The sequence below is a fragment of the Myxine glutinosa genome, chromosome 1, assembly GCF_964187855.1.
Source record: "Myxine glutinosa chromosome 1, kmMyxGlut1.1, whole genome shotgun sequence".
Classification (NCBI taxonomy): Eukaryota; Metazoa; Chordata; class Myxini; order Myxiniformes; family Myxinidae; genus Myxine; species Myxine glutinosa.
This window is the reverse complement of record NC_136261.1, coordinates 195,691,311-195,712,151: the sequence shown is the minus strand read 5'-3', so window position 1 is coordinate 195,712,151 and position 20,841 is coordinate 195,691,311. Positions and strand designations below refer to the sequence as shown.

At 41.4% G+C, this 20,841-nt stretch overlaps 1 long non-coding RNA gene across 3 annotated transcripts in view; it reads left to right on the top strand.

Annotated features, from left to right (window-relative positions):
• Positions 1-20,841, top strand: part of LOC137432589 (uncharacterized) — a 247,969-nt gene that overhangs the window by 209,621 nt on the left and 17,507 nt on the right. The window contains exons 1-2 of one of the 3 annotated variants that reach the window (XR_010985524.2): positions 14,479-14,508; positions 14,605-14,757. The exons of the other annotated variants lie outside the window; for them this stretch is intronic. This is a non-coding gene — a long non-coding RNA (uncharacterized LOC137432589). Of the gene's footprint in view, positions 1-14,478; positions 14,509-14,604; positions 14,758-20,841 lie in introns of those variants that run through there. 3 annotated transcript variants of the gene reach the window in all.

Below are 20,841 nucleotides of genomic sequence, written 5' to 3'. Positions count from 1 at the left end.
CTCTGGGGTAAAGTGGAACAGATAGTAGCTACCAGGCTCACTAACAACACCATAGTGTTCTTCCTTGATCTTTGCAGGAAAAGATTGGTCACTGCCCTCAGCTTCCATCATCACATTGGTCAGGTCAATTCGCCCATCAAAGAGGATGCAGGAGATCCCCCCCTCCTCCCTGCACTTCTCATCAAACTCTTTCCCCAGCTCTGTCATCAACTTCTCCTGTGCTCTATTGACCTTGTTCTTATCAATCACTTTACTTGTATTGTCTTCTATGATGATTCCTGCATCAATCAGAGCTGCAGTTGCTATCGCTGCAGTTGGCCTCAGCCCTATGCCATACCTTACACTAGCAAGGGCAATGTTTGGAATCTCATCATAGTTTTTCTGGACTTTTGCTGAAGCTGCAGGCTCAGTGTCAGTTTCAGGGAAGAGCTCAACTTCAGTGACAAACTAATCTTCAGCACCACTTCTCTCCAATTCCAGATCCTCATCACCATCTGACAAAAATCTCTCAACATCCTTCCTGGCTGCCTTCTCTGCTGCTGCAGCATTTTCCTCCTTGCTCCTTCTCCTTTTCTCTGCATTATTTTTCTTTTCCTGCCTTTCCAATGTCCTCACCTGTCTCTTGTGCTCTGGCAGATCAGGGCTCCCCATTTGGTGGGGTCCTTTACTTCCAACCTTCTCTTTCTGTCCCTTGATGTAGGCAAGATCTTTCACAGGAATCATTTTCTCTCTGCTGCAGGAACAGTTAATGTGGGCTTGGATCACACAGCCCTCACCGGCCTCACAGCCTCCCCCCTCACAACTGGTAATCTGACACTTGCAAGTCAAAATATCAAATAACTTGTCTAACTTGACAATGAACCTCTCTTTGGCATCAAGTTTGCCCTTCCCAAGAGAAAACTTCACTGCCTGATTCCAGACCTCCTTGAGCTTGGACATGATGGTCACCTTTTCATTGATAACAGGAGGCTTGAAAATAGCATTAGCTTTGCTCCACTGACAAATCAGACCAGGGTAGATGTCAGACACGAGCTGGTCCACTGGGTAGTTCCTCCTGTCATCTTCACTTTGCTCCCTCAAGTAGATGCCATACCTCAGGATATCCCTCACAGTTGGCAGTTCAGACACCAACAGCTCCTGCCCAGTGCCAACAAGATTACTTAAATGAGAACTTGATTTCATCCTTGTTCTGACTTGAGCCATTTTTAGTAATTCACACTGAAATAAAAACAATAATACACAGGTAAGTATCCACTACAGACAGATATTAAGGTATTACACAGGTATTACAGAATACACAGGTCACAGTGTGCAGTGACCACCATGACATTTCAAAATTCACCCTTAAATTTGCATCTAACCCTCTGATTACCCATGCCAAATATTTTTCACATTTCACTAAACTCACCAAAGAAGGGTGCTTCTCAATACACATGCCAGCCGAGCATGGCCCATATGCTCGGCACGTTACAAATTCCCATTCAACAATCCCATGGCTCCCTTCCCAAGCCGAGAGTCCACAAATCGTAACAGAACATCTGTGGAAGGTCACTCTCACACCATCACGTTCCACAGATGCCCCAATGGTTGTCCGGCAGGCTATAATCCATCCCTGTCCATTCGGATCGACCCGCGTGTATATACCAGCACAGCATGGCAGGTCACCACATGCTGGCTGTCCCAGAGTCTCAGGGAGAGGGTGCCAGGCCGCATGCCCGGGCGGTCACCACATCAGGCCCATGTTGGCCGTCCGCGATGCCACCACCACTTGGACCTGCCTACTCTTGGACCTGCCTACTCTTGGACCTACCTACTCTTGGACATGCCTACTCCTGGACCTGCCTACTCTTGGACCTGCCTACTCTTGGACTTGCCTACTCTTGGACCGGCCTACCCTTGGACTGGCCTACTCCGGTTTTTCCCTCTCTTCTCCCTTCTTTTTTTATGTGTAGGAATAGATGTTGAGTGTAATAACCCATAAATAAAGCCGGTGTAATTGAAGGCTGGGCTTGGTGTGTTTCAGGCCGCAACAAATTGGGGGCTCGTCCGGGATCTGGAATATACGATGCCTGTCTTGGATTTTTTTTTTTTCACATTAACTTTTCTCATTGGCAGATAATTTAACTTTTGTTTATGCTGCTGGTACTTCTATATTTACTGCAGTCGTACACCATGGCTGAGGAGATGGATTTTGAAGTGAAGGAATTTGTGGAGAAGGGACTATCAGTTGATAGAAATTGCTAATTCTGAGACAGAGCAAAATCCACGTATCCCCCCTGGCGATTTTTAAAATGGGCGGGGCCTAACAAAATTAATTAATTGATGAAAAATTTTTTTTTTCAAAATTTCCGATTTTTCCGATTTCGTAAAAATTTGAAAAATTTATAAATAAAAAAAATTCAAAAAATATCATTTATTTCAAAATAATTAAGTACTTATAAAAAAACAATTTCTCAGAAACGGTAAATTTTTGAACCATATGGTTAAAAAAAAAAATGAAATTCCTTTAGCAGGTACGCAAAAACCCCCAGGGTGCCCCATGGGTAATGCAGTCAGTCGCTATATAGGAACCCCACTTCCCCCCTTACATATTACAAACTATTCCTTTAAGTTAAAAAAAAAAAATTATAATTAAAAAAAAAAAATTTTTTTTCCCTAAAAATCCATTTCTCTAATTTCAAAATTTCCCAAAAATATAATTTCAGAATTATAACAATTAATAAAATTGTTTAAAATAAAAATAAATTAATTTTAATTTAAAAACACGAGAACTATAATTAAATAAAATATATATGGCGTTGACTTGTCTTGATTTTGATATTAAAAATATTATTTTTGAAGAACCAAAGTATTACAACAACGGAATTATTTATCACCGTGTTATGATTAAATACAATTACGATCATACTCACGCACAAAGTGGTATTAGAAAACTTTATTGAAACACCAACGTTGTTTTCGTGGGGTATTAATGCGCATAAAAATAATGCGAAGGAACACAGAGTTGAATCATATTCGTTTCCACTTGTTATGCATAATTCGCAAGTACCCATGACGACGGCGGAAGAAAAAACAATAGCAGTGTTTGAGGAAATTCTTAATGCCATTAAAACACATCTGATGAAAGCCGATCTTATTGAAAAGATGAAAAAGGAAAATAACAAGTTTAGAGCCTTTGTCAATGGACTTAATATATTTTATCAGAAACGTGATGGAGAAATTCCTATTGAGGGCATTCCACCAACAATGTATCCAAAACTTTTAATCAAATACGAAAAGTGTAGGGAAGCGGGTAAACCTCCCGAAATTCTAACTTCATTTTACGACAACAAAATCAGTGAAGAATCGTGCATCGAAGATCATTGAATTAAACCAGAGAAATTGATGGGTGCAAAATGTTAAGTTGTTTGCGCTATGAGATATCAAATGTTTTTATCTGTGGTGCGGGCCTGTCCGTTCAATTGAAAGTAAATGATGTTGTTGTCCGAGAACTATTTGGGAAAACAAACAGGCCAATGATTAATATTGGTAATCTTACACCCCAAAATAAAATTACGGGAGCAGCAGCGACGTGTACGTTTAGTGATGCCACTACCAGTGACACCACATAGGTAAATAATATGAAAAATATATAATTAATGAAAATGAAATAAAATGAAAATTATAAAAATACGTCAATGTATTTTTATAATAGTTAAAAATACTAAAAAAAAAAAAACTTTAAGTATTTATAATAGTTAAATGTATTTTTATAGTTAAAAATACGTTAATTACGTTACTAAAATGAAATAAATGAAAATACGTAAATGAAATTTAAAAAAAAGTAAGTACACCCCATGTAAAGTTTTGACTTTTTCAACATATTTCAACATACAGCTATTTGATCTTCATTTCAACAATATTGATAGATAAAGGTGATATAATATAACAAATATCACGAAACATTTACATTTTGTAGTCCATTGTGTAATTTAAATAAACACAAATGCAAATTTTGCATGTGGAAAAAGTAAGTACACCCCATGAAATGTTTTTTAAAATCTTTTTAACATATGTGGACATATCAATATTTGATCTTCATTTAAACAGTATCTATAGATAAAGGTCATCTAATTGAACAAAAAACAATGATAAATTGACTTTGCAATAATTTATTCAACAAAAAATTAACAGAGATGCCATTTCCTTCTGTGGAAAAAGTAAGTACACCCTTGGCCACTTCCTTTTTGAGTGGACGGAAAACTTTGATGAATGAAATGAATGAATGATCGTTTTAAGACCATTTTTCCCCGCTAGAGCGGGGGTTAGCCTTTGATGGTTTGATTGATGGAAAACTTTGATGGTTGTCAGGAAAATATATACTTTAATTTAAAAATGGTATGTGGCACTGGAGGTGCCCAAACAAGAACATTGAGGGAGGTTTACCATTTTATCTTAGCTCAGTTAAAATATCTTGATAAAGAACCAAACTCAAACATCTTTTTTGTTAATATATTAGATGGTGAAGGGAGTGGTAAGATAATTAAATTATTTCCTACGCATAAACAAATATTTGTAGGATCGTTGTTTGAGTGGTCTACTAGAAAACATTGATCATTGATATTAAGAGTAAAAGGTCCATAGGGTCAAGGGGGGTAGGAATAGAGGTGTTAAGGGGAAATGAAGAAAAGTGAGGGTGAGAGGAAAATTTACATGTAAGTGAATGGAGAAATGAGGGTGGTCCAGGAACAACATTTTCCCTCTACTGATGATATACCTTCACCTCAAGATTTAGATGAAACAAAAAAGAACCTCGTTTTCTTTGACGATTGTGTTAATGAGAGAAACCAAACGGTTATGGACAGCTACTATACAAGGGGGCGACATTCTTCTTGTAATTGTATTTATCTCAGTCAATCATACTTTCAACTCCCTCGCCGCTCAATAAGAAATAATGCTTGTACTTTTATTTTATTCAAACTAAATTCAATAGATATAAATTTTTGGAGAGATAATTGTTCGACATTATGTAGTAAAAAGGAATTTGAGGGGTATATGAAACATACGGTTGAAAAATATAAATATATTGTTGTTAAAGAAGATGATATAATAACCAATAATTTTTTTTTTGTAGAAATACAATGGATGCTAAAGAGTGAGCAAGAAAATTTAAGGAATATAATCAATTAGTTTCAAAAGTTGTTAAACAATGGGAAGAGATAAAGAAGAAACGGAGACAGAAACGATCAGGTGAAGAAATATTTGAAAGAAAACAAGAGAAGTTTTTTAAACCCCTTTTAAAATCTTCCGAACAAAAAGCGGTTTATTTCAAGTTCCTGCGATAGAATATACCCTCCCAAAAATTCAATTGTGGCGTGCTTTCAGTCAAATGACGAAACAAAAACTTGAAAATATAGAAGCATCAAAATCTGATGATGAAGAATTATTCCGACACCCTGAGGAGATAAATCAACCTCCTGATTATGTTGTGAAAGCTCTTCAAAACAATGAATATTCAAGGGGTTCAAAAACCAAAGCAGGTCTCATTCCAGCAGAAGCACTGGCACAGTTTTATCTTGTTAAAGAAAAGGTATTTATATTTAATGATAAATTAATCATTCTTAGGTTCTGTCCTACCACCGATTAAATTAACCCCTAGATTAATGTTTCTTCTCACAAAATATGGGTATATTAAGTCAAAATATTTTTATTAACCGCTTGATATGGAAAATGAGGAAGATAAGGTATATATTGATGTACTAAACTTGCTTGATTATAAAGTTTCTGTTGATGGTAAAAGTAAGAAGAATGAGAAGGAAAAAGATATTATTAATGCTTTAAGTAAGCTTGGTTCGGGTGTTAGTTTTCTTCCAAATGACTCGTCACAATTAGTTAATAGACTATTATTGTTGGTGGGTAGTAAGGAGGCAGGAAACAACAATTGTTTTAATGAAGCATCAGCTATTCTAGATCAGTTGATGAATATGAAAATAATTAATAAATGTCAATACAAAGATATTTTATCACATGTTAAATAAAATGAGAAACACAGTACAGTACTTAGTTTTAATTTTACAAAGAGTGATTCTACAAAATCATTCCAATACCCACTACAACTTGATTCCACAAAAGAATATGAAGCGGCGTTGTTGTCTATGGAAACCTATAATACCTTGTTTAATATCACAGAAAAAAATAACAAGTTTAGTTATAATCCAGGGAGTGGATATAAAACTATAGAAGTTACACCCGGAGCTTACGAGATTTCTCAAATATCTTCTGAAATTGAACGTCTTTTTTTTTTCTTTTTCTTTTTTTGTGTACAGAGTCGAGGCTTGTGAAAGAGCTAACATTTATCAAACAAACAAATCAAACAAACAAGCAAACAAAGTATATAAAAAGGGGAGCGGTCGACAAGATGGGGAGAGAAGGGGAGGAAGCACACAAACACAACATTTGAGAGCAGGGACATCGGGAGATGTTTTTGGAGGGAGAGGGCCTGGGGGGAGGCAGGATAGGTATAAAACGCAAGGACACCAAAGACTTCCAGGAAAGAAGTCAACAGTCACCTCAAAAAAGTGGATTTGGGGTGAAATTAGCGGGGGTAGAAAAGATCAAGGTTTTGGATTGGGGAAGATAAGAGATGGTGGTGAACAGCCGTTTTAAAGACCTGGAGGGAGGAGTGGGATTGAAGAGAGTGAGGGAGTTTGTTCCAGAGGCGGGAGAAAAGAGGAGTGAAGGTGAGCAGAGAGTCTTGATTTTGGCAGTTTAACCATAAGAGGGTTGCAGGCAGATCTTGTGCGACCTGCAGGAATATTTGGGGGACAGAGCCCAGAGAGAGCTGGGGGAGCAAGGCCGGAGAGGAGTCGGTAGAAGACGGAAAGACCACCAACCTGCCTGCGGTGATTAAGTGAAAGGCCCTCGGAGATAGCGTCATCGCGGGAGATTCCAATGATTCTGAACGCTTTGGTTTCAACAGCGTGAAGACGAGCTAGGTGTGAGGCAGGAGCACCAGCCCAGAGGGGAGAGCAGTACTCCATTGAGCTGCGGATGAAAGCCTTGTATGTGGTGAGGAGCTCAGGTGTGCCAAGGAAGGACTTCGCACGACGGAGGATGCCCAGTCGGTGACTGGCTTTGGAGGCCAGCTTGGAAATGTGGTTTTCCCAGGAAAGATCATGGCAGATAGTGAGACCCAAAAGCTTGAGTGACAGAACTTCTTGGAGAGGATTATTCAGAAAGTAGATGGGAGGGTTGTCCAGTCGGTCTTTTCGGAGAGACATCGTAAGAGTGTGAGATTTGTCAGGATTGAAAGACATGTTCCACTTGTTTGCCCAGTCTGTGATTTTGTCCAGGTCTGCAGAGAGTGAGGAGGCTGCAGACTGCCGATCTGAGGGATGAGGAATGGAGCGGCAGAGAGTGGAGTCATCAGCAAAGAGATAGAGAGGATTTTCAAGAGAGTTAGAGAGATCATTGATGAAGACCAGAAAAAGCACAGGGCCCAGAACACTGCCTTGGGGAACTCCAGCCTGAACAGGAAGAGGAGATAAGAGAAACCCATTCAGGGCCACACGTTGACTACGACTAGAGAGGAAGTCCGCCAGCCATGCGTGGAGATTTCCATGGATACCAAAGGAGGAGAGTTTGGTGAGCAGAGCGGGGTGCCAGACCGTATCGAAGGCACGTGATATGTCGAGGGAGACAGCTCTATTTTCCTGTTTGGCACTGAGGACCTCCATCCATTCTTGAGACAGCAAAAGCAGCATGTCCAGAGTAGAGTGGCCTGGTCTGAAACCAAATTGATGATCAGAGATCAAGCCATTGGAGAAGAGGAAAGATTTCATATCCGAAGCAATGATGGATTCCAGGACTTTGCTGATAATTGGGAGAAGGCTGATTGGTCTGGAGTTGCTAGGATCTGTTTTTGCACCTTTTTTGTGCAAAGCGGTGATGTTGGCTGATTTCCAAGCAGATGGCAGTTGACCTTGAGCAAAAGAGAGGGTGAAGAGAACAGAGAGAGGGAGTGAAAGAGTGGAAGAACATAATTTTAGGACCCGTGGGCTGATGCCGTGAGGTCCAGTTGCAGAATCAGAGTCGAGGGTTGACAGAAACTTTTCCACCTTGTCAGGAGGAAAGGACACGGAGTCCAGGAGCGGCTGGGTACGACTGGGTATGGTGGGTACAGAGAGGGATGGGTTTGGGACACAAGATTTAGAGGCAAACACAGAGTTGAGGCATTCAGCTTTTTCACGTGTGGCGTCAGCTCTGCAGCCGTTTGAGGTAAGGGAGGGGATGGAGGGGGAACAAACACCAGAAACGAATTTGACCAGACGCCACCAGGATTTGGAAGAGGGAGACGGATAAGAGAGTTCGGTCTTGAGAACGGAGAGATATTGTTTCCTGGCTCTCCTGAGGGTGGACACACACTTGTTTCGGGCTTTGTGAAAGGAAATGAGATTTCCTTCCATTGGATTTGCTTTCCCGGAGACGAAGGCAAGTTGTTTCTGGGCAACAGCTTCACCACAAGATTCCGTGTACCATGGACAGGAGGAAGGGTATGACAACTGAAGACGAGATGGGATAAATCTGTGCATGAGAGAGAGCAATTTACTTTGGAAGAATTCCCAGGATGAGTTGATGTCAGAGGTGGTCGAGATGGGAGACCAGTCCAGATGATTGATGGCTGCTTGAAGACCGTGCCAGTTGGCCTGAGTGAAATGCCAGACTCGTCGACGCTGAGCAGGCTCCCTGAGAATGGTCAGAGAGATGTCCACTTTAACAAGGACATGATCAGATGATCCGATTGGAGCAGAAGAAGAGCAGCAGACATTTTCAGGGAAGTTAGTCATAACCAAGTCCAGAAGAGAAGATGCTCCGTTGACTGAGATCCGGGTCGGGAAATTGACAGATTGTGTCAGTCCCAGTGTGTCGCAGAAGTCCTTTGCTGAGGAGCCATGGCTGGTGAGAGAGGTACCCACACCCAGCCACCTGGCATGGTGACAATTGAAATCACCACATATGAGGAAGAGAGATTTGGGATGAGTAGATAGAAGTTGGTCCATATTATCAGACAGCGAGATGTAGATGGAGTCATCACTGTTTGGTGGACGGTACAACACACATATGAACAAGAGGTGGGAGCGAAGGGGATGCCGTAGCCAGAGGTATTCCTGGGGGTGAGGTGGAGAGAGTGCAGTGCAGGGCGAGTGAGGATGAGAGTTTTTGATAAAGATAGCAACCCCACCTCCAGGACGAGGCTCAGGTCTATCATACCGGAGGAGGGAGTAACCTGGGAGAGATACTAAGGAATCAGAGACATCATGAAGGAGGAAAGTTTCTGTTAAGCAGATCACGTCTGGTTTGACAGAAGCAACCTGTATGGAGAGATCAGTTAAGTTTGAACGAAGGCCCCGGATGTTTGAGGTCCATACCGTTAATGAAGAGGAAGGGGGAGCATCGGATACAGAACAGGGGGGAGGAGGGGTAGGGTAAGAGGTGGAAGAGGTGGAAGAGGTAGGGAGAGCTGTTGAAGGTGTGTCAGAGATTTCAGAATAGCTCGGAGAAAGGGAAGGATGGGGCAGACAAAAGGTTTGATGGTGATTGGGTGAGGCACAATGAGGTGTTATTTGAGGAGGGGGAAGAGCGAGGCAGAAGGTTGGGGGAGATGGAGGTGAGAGTTGGAAGGGGGAAGAAGCGGGGAGGATGCTTTGAGGAGGGGGAGTGAGAGCGGGGGAAATTGAGAAGAAATGAGGGTGGGGAGATTTGAAGGAGAGGGGCGAGGGGGGAGTTTGGGAGGGAAGGGACAAGGGGAGGGATTTGAAAGGGATGGGATATGGGGGTGATTTGGAGGGGAGGGGTGAGGGAGGAGTCTAGGAGGGGAGGGGCGAGGGGGAGTCTTGGAGGGGAGGGGTGAGGGGTAGTTTAGGAGGGAGGGGACAAGGGGGGAGATTTGAAAGGGATGGGTGATGGGGAGGATTAGGAGGGGAGGGGAAAGGGGGAAGATTTGAAAGGGATGGGTGATGGGGAAGATTTGGAGGGGAGGGGTGATGGGGAAGATTTGGAGGGGAGGGGCGAGATTGGATTTTAGAAAGTGTACGATTAATGGGAAACGAACATTTATTGCAAAATGAGTTTCTTGTGACCTTCGAGTTAAAAATACGTTTAAGGACGCTGGATGGAGGATGGAGTGCAGGAGAGTTTAGGGAATGTAGAAAAAAGGCACTATAGGAGATGGAATTTTTTTTGGGGATGAATAGATTTGGTGAGCAAGTCGAAAGCAGCCTTTTAAAGAAGAAGAAGAAAAAGGTGTTTTATATATGACGGAATACAGAACTTGAGGGGAAAGTGTAAACATTGAAGGTTAATAACAGTGAAAACTATCTGGGGAAATGGGGGAGAAACACGTGGTCGAAAAACGAACGAACTAATAAGAATGAATAAACGATTGAGAACAAAGAATAAGAACAGAGAAGAAATGTTTTTTTGTTGTTTTTTTTAGTTGAGATTTACACAAGGAAGTAGGCTTTGGGGTGAAAAGACTGGGAAAAGCAGAGAATGAAAGTTATTGGAGCACAAACGACGGACCGCTGAGAGAAAAACAAAGCCTCAAGGTTGTACACTGTACAAGGCCTCAAGACATGACACGAATTAACACGATTTTCAATACAGGTATGAAAGATTAGCACCTAAAATCTTCCTCGGGACACAATATACGTACACACACCATAAAAGAACAGGGAGATGAAAGAACAGGGAGATGAAAGAACAGGGAGAAAGAACAGGGAGATGAACCAAAAAATATTGTTATAGATATTCAAAAACACACTTCAAAATCAACTATTAGACTTAAGAATAATTATAAAATCGATTTCACGATTAATAATTCATTCCGAGAGCTATTAGGTTTCTCTGCGAAAAAGATTGAATCAAACAAAACATTTTACAGTGATAACGTCATTCAAATATCCGTAGGTATAAATTCGATATTGATTCAATGTGATTTGATTGATGGCGCTTGTAACAACGGAGTAAAAACAAATACAATATTTTCATTCTGCAAGTACTCAACCCAGATCGGTTATAAATTTAATATGGAACCAAAGAATCTCGTCTCTTTACCCGTCTCAGGAAAAACCATTTATAAAGTAAATTTTCGGATAACCGATCAAGATAATCGTATGATTTCTTTCAATGCTGAAATGATATCCATCAGAATTCACCTACGTGAAGTTTTTCAATAAATAAATAAATTTTCAACTGGTTTCAACTGGTCATAAATGAACATCCAACTGTTTTTTTTTTGGAATGTAGTTTTAACACGAGTGATCAATATAAAAAGGAAATTTTCCAGGATTTGGCGTTTGGAAAAATAGGTCTTATATTTAATCGGGGAAAAAAAGAGGTTATGTTAACGTCGAGCGGAGAATTATTAATTCCGTCAAAATTTTCAATGGAGGATAAATTAAATTTTGAAAAATTATTTTGCCCAGCTACTAATTATTCTCGATTAGAACAAAATTTATTCGAACAAATATTAGAACAAAAAGATTAAAACAAAGTTTAGTAGATTAGAACAAAAAATCAAAACAACAAAATTGAATTATTGAAAATAATTATTGAAATTATTTTATTTAAAATAAAAACACGATGGTTGTTGTGCGAAAACACAAGTTGAGAAAATATGAAATAATTACGAAAGACGGGGATGGGAATGGGATTGGGGAAGGTATGTACCTTTCACCGTACTATAAGGGTGAAGGTATGTTTCTTGGGAGAGGATACTATAAACCTAAGAAACAAATAGGTGTAGGACATCAATTTAGAAATAAAGGGGATGGGATAATTGATACTCTAATGGGTATTGGCTCAACTATTCTCAACAAAATTGGCTCAACAAACATAAAGACCTAATTGGTTCAACTGCTTCTGCCTTGGGATATGTAGCGGGTGCTGTAAAGAGTATAAAAGACGCTCAAAAGGAGTCTCATAAATTACAAGCAATCAAAGAAATTAAGAAAGATAAAACTTCACTAACTCCGCAAGAAAAACAAAAATTAATTAAATTATTTGGGTCGGGTTTTCAAAAGTTTTAAACATTTTTTTTTATTCTTAAATATAATAAATTTATTTATTAAAATAAATATATAATATATAATAAATGTATTTATTATATTTTTTATTGCTATATAAAAAAGGTATGGAAGCAATTGATACTATTTATGATTTGGATAATACGATTATCATTTCAAATTCTACTCGAAAAGAAGATTATTTCAAGGTAAATGCTATAACGGGAACAGATTGGAATACAAATGGAACAAAAACTTTTGAGATAAATAATCAACAAACTTACTTGAATCTAGCTGATAGTTTCTTGTTGTGTAAATTTTCATTCACTGGGGCTGCGAATGACACTAATGCTACACTCGTAAATGATTTCTTCTGGAAAACGTTTGATAGTATTCGTTTGTACATTGGAACGCAAGAAGTTGAAGCGGTTGATTATGTCTCTGCTACAGCTGAAATGATGAAATTCACATTATATTTGTTTAATGATAGAATTGGTAAGGGGTGTGTTGAAGGTTTTATTCCTAATATGACAACGGGAAAAACCGATGATCCCGGTTATAGTCAAAGGAGGGGAATGTATAACGATGATACCAAAGCAGAAAACAGTTTTACCGTAGCTGTACCCCTTAAAGGTATATTTGGATTTTGTGATTATGATAAAGTTCTGTACGGGCTTAAAATTAGATTTCAACTACAAAGGAATGATAATGAAAATAGATTGCATATGTATGGCCTTAAAAATAAAATGTACACTCTGCATATGTATGGGTAGGGGATCACGTTTGTGAAGTTTCGTGTTGATCGGATAAGGTTCGTTTTTCTATCCAAGATGGCTGCCAAACCACGTGACCTACGACATCATCATTTTCAAACTATATGCAACAATGGCGTTAGATGACATTTGTAAAATTTTGCATCAATAGGGTAAGCGGTTTCAGATATAATTATTTAATATTTTCCGTCAATCCAATATGGCTGCCACACCATGCGACCAATGATGTTTTTGTGATAAACTTTTAATCGCCATGCCTAGTCAATGACATACATAAAGTTTTGAGTCAATCGATTTGGTGGTTGGGGAGAAGATATTTTTTAAGGTTTTTGGTTAAATCCAATATGGCTGCCAAACCATGTGACCTATGATGTCATAAATTTATTAATTCAATACAAATGGGTCATAGATCATGTGCATGCAATTTCAGATTTTTAGGATAAGGAATTCGATTAAAACATTTTTGGCTTCACCTATGATGTCATCATGATCATGCTTTTGTTCCCCATTTGGGAGTACTTGACAATGTGCCAAGTTTCAAATTTTTCCATTCAGCGGTTTCCGAGAAATCATTTTTTTATTATTTACGTTGAATCCAAGATGGCTGCCATACCACGTGACCTATGACGTCACAAGTATCATAAAAACATTCTGCACGGGTGTCACTCATACCCTGTAAGTTTCCTCTCGATCGGACATGTGGTTGCTGAGAAAAATGAGGTTTAGCCCGTACGGACAGACGGACAACCCGAAAACATAATGTTTCCGGCTACCTTCCGGGCGGAGGCGTAAAAAGTTTACCCTGTAGCTGCTGGTTGCATCATTGCTGAGAGCACAACTGTGCCGCTGATGCAGTGCCCCTCTATAACCAGTAAGCTGGTACCCATTTTGCCAACCTCGGAAGGATGACAGGCTGAGTCAACCCACCTGGTGTTAATTCAACAGCACAACAGGGGTTTAAACTCAAGGTCTCCAAGATCTCAAGACAGCCACCTTAACCGTTAAACCAACAGCTAGCTGGTTTAGGCATACACAAACATGATGATACACATATCCTGAAAGTAAATCACCCCAATCATTCACCTTGATTTCCTCGATCAATATTACCAATGTGGATAGATGGCTGATACAATATTATTCCACAGCAAACTAATGTACAGTAGTCGATGCCATTTTAAATTGTCTCGCAAGTGTTTCTAAACAATAAGGGGGAGAAAGAAAAATATGATCTGCAGCAAACTGATTTCATTGAAAACATAACCTGTTTTTATTTACCAAGTATTTATTGAACTGGATGTACCATGAAATCGATCACTTTTGAGACTTCATTCATATCAGGATCGTTGCTAATCATTGTTACAATTGAATAATGTTACAAGTGATTGCCAGGGGGAAAAAGGTATCATCAAGATATTGAAATATGATGTTCTTTGATATTACTGATACAATGTGAAATTATATAGAAGTTATATTCATTTTGATAGTTTTCACATGTTTCAAACTTTTCTGGGCAAAGCATTGAGATTCCATGGGAAAATTAATTTATGTACGTTACTGATAGTAAATCATTAATGGTTCAGCTGATATGTGAAGTTGATCATTAAGTTCACATCTCGTGCCATCAACATCTGTGCTGATTCAGTGAAGTGACTTTCCAATTCGAGATTGTGGATGACCATCCATTCTTTGAGGTTTAGCCGAAGACCTTGGTTTTTGTTGTATTTACCTCCGTCACCAAAGGTGGATGGAAGTTATGTTTTCATCCTTGTCTGCCTCTCTGTGAGCAGGATATCTCAAAAAGTTGTGGACGGATTCGGACGAAACTTGGTGGACAGATTGGGTGTGTGACAAGGACCAATTGGTTCAAGTTTGGTGAACATCTGAATCCAGATCCGGCCTATCAGTGGGATACCAAACATAAACTGTTCAGCCTGGCGGAGGTACGTGCTCTACCTAGGGCTGTTCTTAGGTTTTATGCAATTAAGGGTCATGCCAATAATGGGACAAAGGGGGCAAAAAGTAAGGGAATGAAGGAACAAGAGAATTGCTCATTGAAGGAAACACAGCAACAGATCCAAACAAGAAAGAGCAATCAGAGATTGCAAACCCTCGCCAGGATGTATTTTCAGTGTTTTTTAAGGCTTTTGTGTTAAAACAAATATGGCGGCCGAACCACGTGACCGATGACGTCATCATCATTTTTTCCCTAAACTAATTTATTCCTAGATTGAATGAATGAATGAATGATCGTTTTAAGGCCATTTTTTCCCCGCTAGAGCGGGGGTTAGCCTTGCGGGCCCCATGACAATCATGGTTCCCTGTTTGAGGCAATGTTTTTATGGCCGGATGCCCTTCCTGACGCCAACCCTTGTAGTTAGGCAGCTTAGCAATTTTTGTGGGAACGACTTTACAAAAGTACCATTTTTATTTTAGTGGTTCATTGGACCATATGCAATAGAATTAGGACCTATACAGTGTTTGACTTTTGCGCAAATACGACTCGCACAGCATAATATCGAGCAATACATTTATGCAAATAAATCATCAGCTATTGGAGTTAGACTAAAATCGTAAATACATAAATTGCTGGACAAATTACCTTGAACAACATGTTGTCTGTTCTAAAGCTATATTGTCATTACATCCTTGTAGTTGCGTACATGTTAGATATATGAGAGGTGCACGAGTCACAAGTATAACACATTGGTATAAACACTCGGTATTATATTACTAATTATTATTACATGGAAGCGTAAGATTTATTATGCAGGCATGCATAAGTTTTACAAATAACACTGCATGTAATGAAATAAAAGTTAGCCTCCTTGTTCAAAATATATACATAATTGGTTTTTGTCCTTGGTTTTTGTCCAATAAAAAGGTGAAGAACACTGTATATTTCTTGCCTCCGGTCCTAAATCTATTGTATATGGTCTAATGGACCAGCAAAATAAAAATGGCGCTTTTGTCAAGCCGTTCCCCATTTTCGATAAATATGCTGCTAAGCTGCCTGACTATTGGTCACGCTCTTACGATGCGCAGCGATACAGTGTGCCTATTCTGAATCAGGGTACACACCGTGATCATTCATCCCAGCAAGCTGGTACTCAATTTGCTGACCTCGGAAGGATGACAGGCTGAGTCAACCCCCCTGGCGTTAATTCAGCGATCGACTGGGATTCGAGCCCTGGATCCTAGGATCCCAAGCCGGCACCCTAACCGCTAAGCCAATGCCAGGCTTATGCTCAATAAATTTCATCTTTATCGGATGAAGTTTTGTACTTGTCGAATTATGACGTCATAATGGAGGCACCTATGACATAATCATTAACATATTTTATTCCCCATGGAGAGTTCTTTACAATGAGCCATGTCTCAATTTTTTCTATTGAGCGCTTTCAGAGATATAGAGGTGCAAAGGTTTTCCCAAGATGGCGGCCGAACCACGTGACCTGTGACATCATAATTATCATAAAAAAATCTACAGATGGAGTTGCACCTATGGTGAAAATTTCCTGTCAATCGGACCAACGGTTGCAGAGAAAATCATATTTATTCTGTGCGGACAAACAAACAAACAAACAAACTCAAATGCAATACCCTCCCCTCTGGCGAGGGTAATGACACATACAAGAGGATGCTGCTTGAACAAGGACACACAAACCCAGCACAAAAGTATAGACCGAGGCACTCAACTCATCGGATCGTTTTGAAACTCGGCAATATGATTCATGACGTTGATGCACAAAAATCTATGGAGCCCCTTCCTTTAATTTCCATCCAGGTGGTGAGATAATTATCAAATTAACTCAAATTGTAATCAGTGTTTGTATGTACATCACACATCGTGAGATTCTGTCATCTCACGAGATTTTTTGTCTCGGGTTGTTTAATTTCAGATTGGAGGTCAAGTTCTTTCGAAGCTGTCCATGCGCTCACGCTTTCGAAGTTAAGTAATTTTTTCACAATTGTGTTTTTGTCGTAACTGTATCTATCTTTCGGTGTGTATACTTAAAGTGTGTCTTTAGTAAGATTCTCGGTGTTAATTTTTCATACCTGCATACAAAATCGTCGGTTAATTCGTGTCGCTTATTCTGAGGCCTAGTAGGCTTCCGTGTCCAACCTTGAGGCTTTGTTTTTCTCTCAGTGGTTCGTCGATTGCGCTGCAATTACTTTCGTTCCCTGTTTTTTGTCCCAGTCTTTCACCCCATACTTCCTTGTTTAAAATCTCAACTCAGAAAAAAAAACAAAAAAAATCTTTCCTTCTCTGCTCTTATTCGTTTATTCGTTGTTCTTATTTGTTCGTTCGTTCTTCGACCACGTTGTTCGTGATCACGTTGTTAAAAAGGTTTAAACTTTCCCCTGAAGAACTGTATTCTGTCGTATATTATAACACCTTTTTCTTCTTCTTCTTCTTCTATAAAAGGATGCTTTCGACTTGCTCACCAAATCTATTCATTCCAAAAAAAAATTCCATCTCTTACAGTTCCTCTTTTCTACATTCCCGAAACTCTCCTGCACTCCACCCCTCCTTCAGCATCCTCAAACGTATTTTTGACTCGAAGGTCTCAAGAAACTCATTTTTGCAATAAATGTTCCTTTCCCATTAATCGTACACTTTTCAAAATCCAATCTCACCCCTCCCCTCCAAATCTTCCCCATCACCCCTTCCCTCCAAAACCTCCCCATCACCCCTCCCCTCCAAATCTACCCCCTTGCCCCTCCCCTCCAAATCTTCCCCATCACCCATCTCTTTCAAATATTCCCCCTTGCCCCTCCCCTCCAAATCTTCCCCATCACCCATCTCTTTCAAATATTCCCCCTTGCCCCTCCCCTCCAAATCTTCCCCATCACCCATCCCTTTCAAATCTCCCCCCTTGCCCCTTCCCTCCTAAACTCCCCCCACACCCCTCCCCTCTGAGACTCTCCCTCGCTCCTCCCCTCCTAGACTCCCCTCTCACCCCTCCTCCTCAAAGCGTCCTCCCCGCTTCTTCCCCCTTCCAACTTTCACCTTCAGCTCCCTCAACCTTCTGCCTCGCTCTTCCCCCTCCTCAAATAACACCTTACTGTGCCCCACCCAATCACCATCAAACCTTTTGTCCACCCCATTCTTCCCTTTCTCCAAGCTATTCTAAAATCTCTAACACACCTTCAACAGCTCTCCCTACCTCTCCCTCCTCTTCCACACCTTACCCTACCCCTCCCCCCCCCCCCCTGTTCTGTATCCGATGCTCCCCCTTCCTCTTCATTAACGGAATGGACCTCAAACATCCAGGGCCTTCGCTCAAACTTGACTGATCTCTCCATACAGGTTGCTTCTGACAAACCAGACGTGATCTGCTTAACAGAAACTTTCCTCCTTCATGATGTCTCTGATTCCTTGGTATCTCTCCCAGGTTACTCCCTCCTCCGGTATGATAGACCTGAGCCTCGTTCTGGAGGTGGGGTTGCTATCTTTATTAAAAAAACTCTCTTCCTCACTCGCCCTGCACGGCCCTCTCTCCACCTCACCCCCAGGAATACCTTTGGCTACGGCTGCCCCTTCGCTCCAACCTTTTGTTCATATGTGTGTTGTACCGTCCACCAAACAGTGATGACGCCATCTACATCTCGCTGTCTGATAATATGGACCAACTTCTATCTACCCATCCCAACTCTCTCTTCCTCATATGTGGTGATTTCAATTGTCACCATGCCAGTTGGCTGGGTGTGGGTACCTCTCTCACCAGCCATGGCTCTTCAGCAAAGGACTTCTGCGACTCACTGGGACTTACACAATCTGTCAATTTCCCGACCCGGATCTCAGTCAACGGAGCATCTTCTCTTCTGGACTTGGTTATGACTAACTTCCCTGAAAATGTCTGCTGCTCTTCTTCTGCTCCAATCGGCTCATCTGATCATGTGCTTGTTAAAGTGGACATCTCTCTGACCATTCTCAGAGAGCCTCCTCAGCGTCGATGAGTCTGGTATTTCACTCAGGCCAACTGGCACGGTCTTCAAGCAGCCATCAATCATCTGGACTGGTCTCCCATCTCTACCGCCTCTGACATCATCTCATCCTGGGAATTCTTCCAAACTAAATTGCTCTCTCTCTCATGCACAGATTTATCCCATCTCGTCTTCAGTTGTCATACCCTTCCTCCCGTCCATGGTACACTGAATCTTGTGGTGAGGCTGTTGCCCAGAAACAACTTGCTTTCGTCTCCTGGAAAGCAAATCCAACGGAAGGAAATCTCATTTCCTTTCACAAAGCCCGAAACAGGTGTGTGTCCACCCTCAGGAGAGCCAGGAAACAATATCTCTCCGTTCTCAAGACCGAACTCTCTTATCTGTCTCCCTCTTCCAAATCCTGGTGGTGTCTGGTCAAATCTGTTTCTGGTGTTTGTTCCCCCTCCATCCCCTCCCTCACCTCAAACGGCTACACGGCTGACTCCGCACGTGAAAAAGCTGAATGCTTCAACTCTGTGTTTGTCTCTAAATCTTGTGTCCCAAACCCATCCCTCTCTGTACTCACCGTACCCAGTCATACCCAGCTGCTCCTGGACTCTGTGTCCTTTCCTCCTGACAAGGTGGAAAAGTTTCTGGCAACCCTCGACTCTGATTCTGCAACTGGACCTGACGGCATCAGCCCACGGGTCCTAAAATCCTGTTCTTCCGCTCTTTCACTCCCTCTCTCTGTTCTCTTCACCCTCTCTTTTGCTCAAGGTCATCTGCCATTTGCTTGGAAATCAGCCAACATCACCGCTTTGCACAAAAAAGGTGCAAAAACAGATCCTAGCAACTACAGACCAATCAGCCTTCTCCCAATTATCAGCAAAGTCATGGAATCCATCATTGCTTCAGATATGAAATGTTTCCTCTTCTCCAATGGCTTGATCTCTGATCATCAATTTGGTTTCAGACCTGGTCACTCTACTCTGGACATGCTGCTTCTGCTTTCTCAACAATGGATGGAGGTCCTCAATGCCAAACAGGAAATTAGAGCTGTCTCCCTCGACATATCATGTGCCTTCGATTTTGTCTGGCACCCCGCTCTGCTCACCAAACTCTCCTCCTTTGGTATCCATGGAAATCTCCACGCATGGCTGGCGGACTTCCTCTCTAGTCGTAGTCAACGTGTGGCCCTGAATGGGTTTCTCTCATCTCCTTTACTGTTCAGGCTGGAGTTCCCCAAGGCAGTGTTCTGGGCCCTGTGCTTTTTCTGGTCTTCATCAATGATCTGTCTGACTCTCTTGAAAATCCTCTCTATCTCTTTGCTGATGACTCTACTCTCTGTCGCTCCATTCCTCATCCCTCAGATCGGCAGTCTGCAGCCTCCTCACTCTCTGCAGACCTGGACAAAATCACCGACTGGGCAAACAAGTGGAACATGTCTTTCAATCCTGACAAATCTCACACTCTTACGATGTCTCTCCGAAAAGACCGACTGGACAACCCTCCCATCCACTTTCTGAATAATCCTCTCCAAGAAGTTCTGTCACTCAAGCTTTTGGGTCTCACTATCTGCCATGATCTTTCCTGGGAAAACCACATTTCAAATCTGGCCTCCAAAGCCAGTCGCCGACTGGGCATCCTCCGTCGTGCGAAGTCCTTCCTTGGCACACCTGAGCTCCTCACCACATACAAGGCTTTCATCCACAGCTCAATGGAATACTGCTCTCCCCTCTGGGCTGGTGCTCCTGCCTCACACCTGGCTCGTCTTCACGCTGTTGAAACCAAAGCGTTCAGAATCATTGGAATCTCCCGCGATGAAGCTAACTCCAAGGGCCTTTCACTCACTCACCACAGGCAGGTTGGTGGTCTTTCCGTCTTCTACCGACTCCTCTCTGGCCGTGCCCCCCCAGCCCTCTCTGGGCTCTGTCCCCCAAATATTCCTACAGGTCGCACAAGATCTGCCTGCAACCCTCTTATGGTTAAACTGCCAAAATCAAGACACTCTGCTCACCTTCACTCCTTCATTCCTCTTTTCTCCCGCCTCTGGAACAAACGCCCTCACTCTCTTCAGTCCCACTCCACCCTCCAGG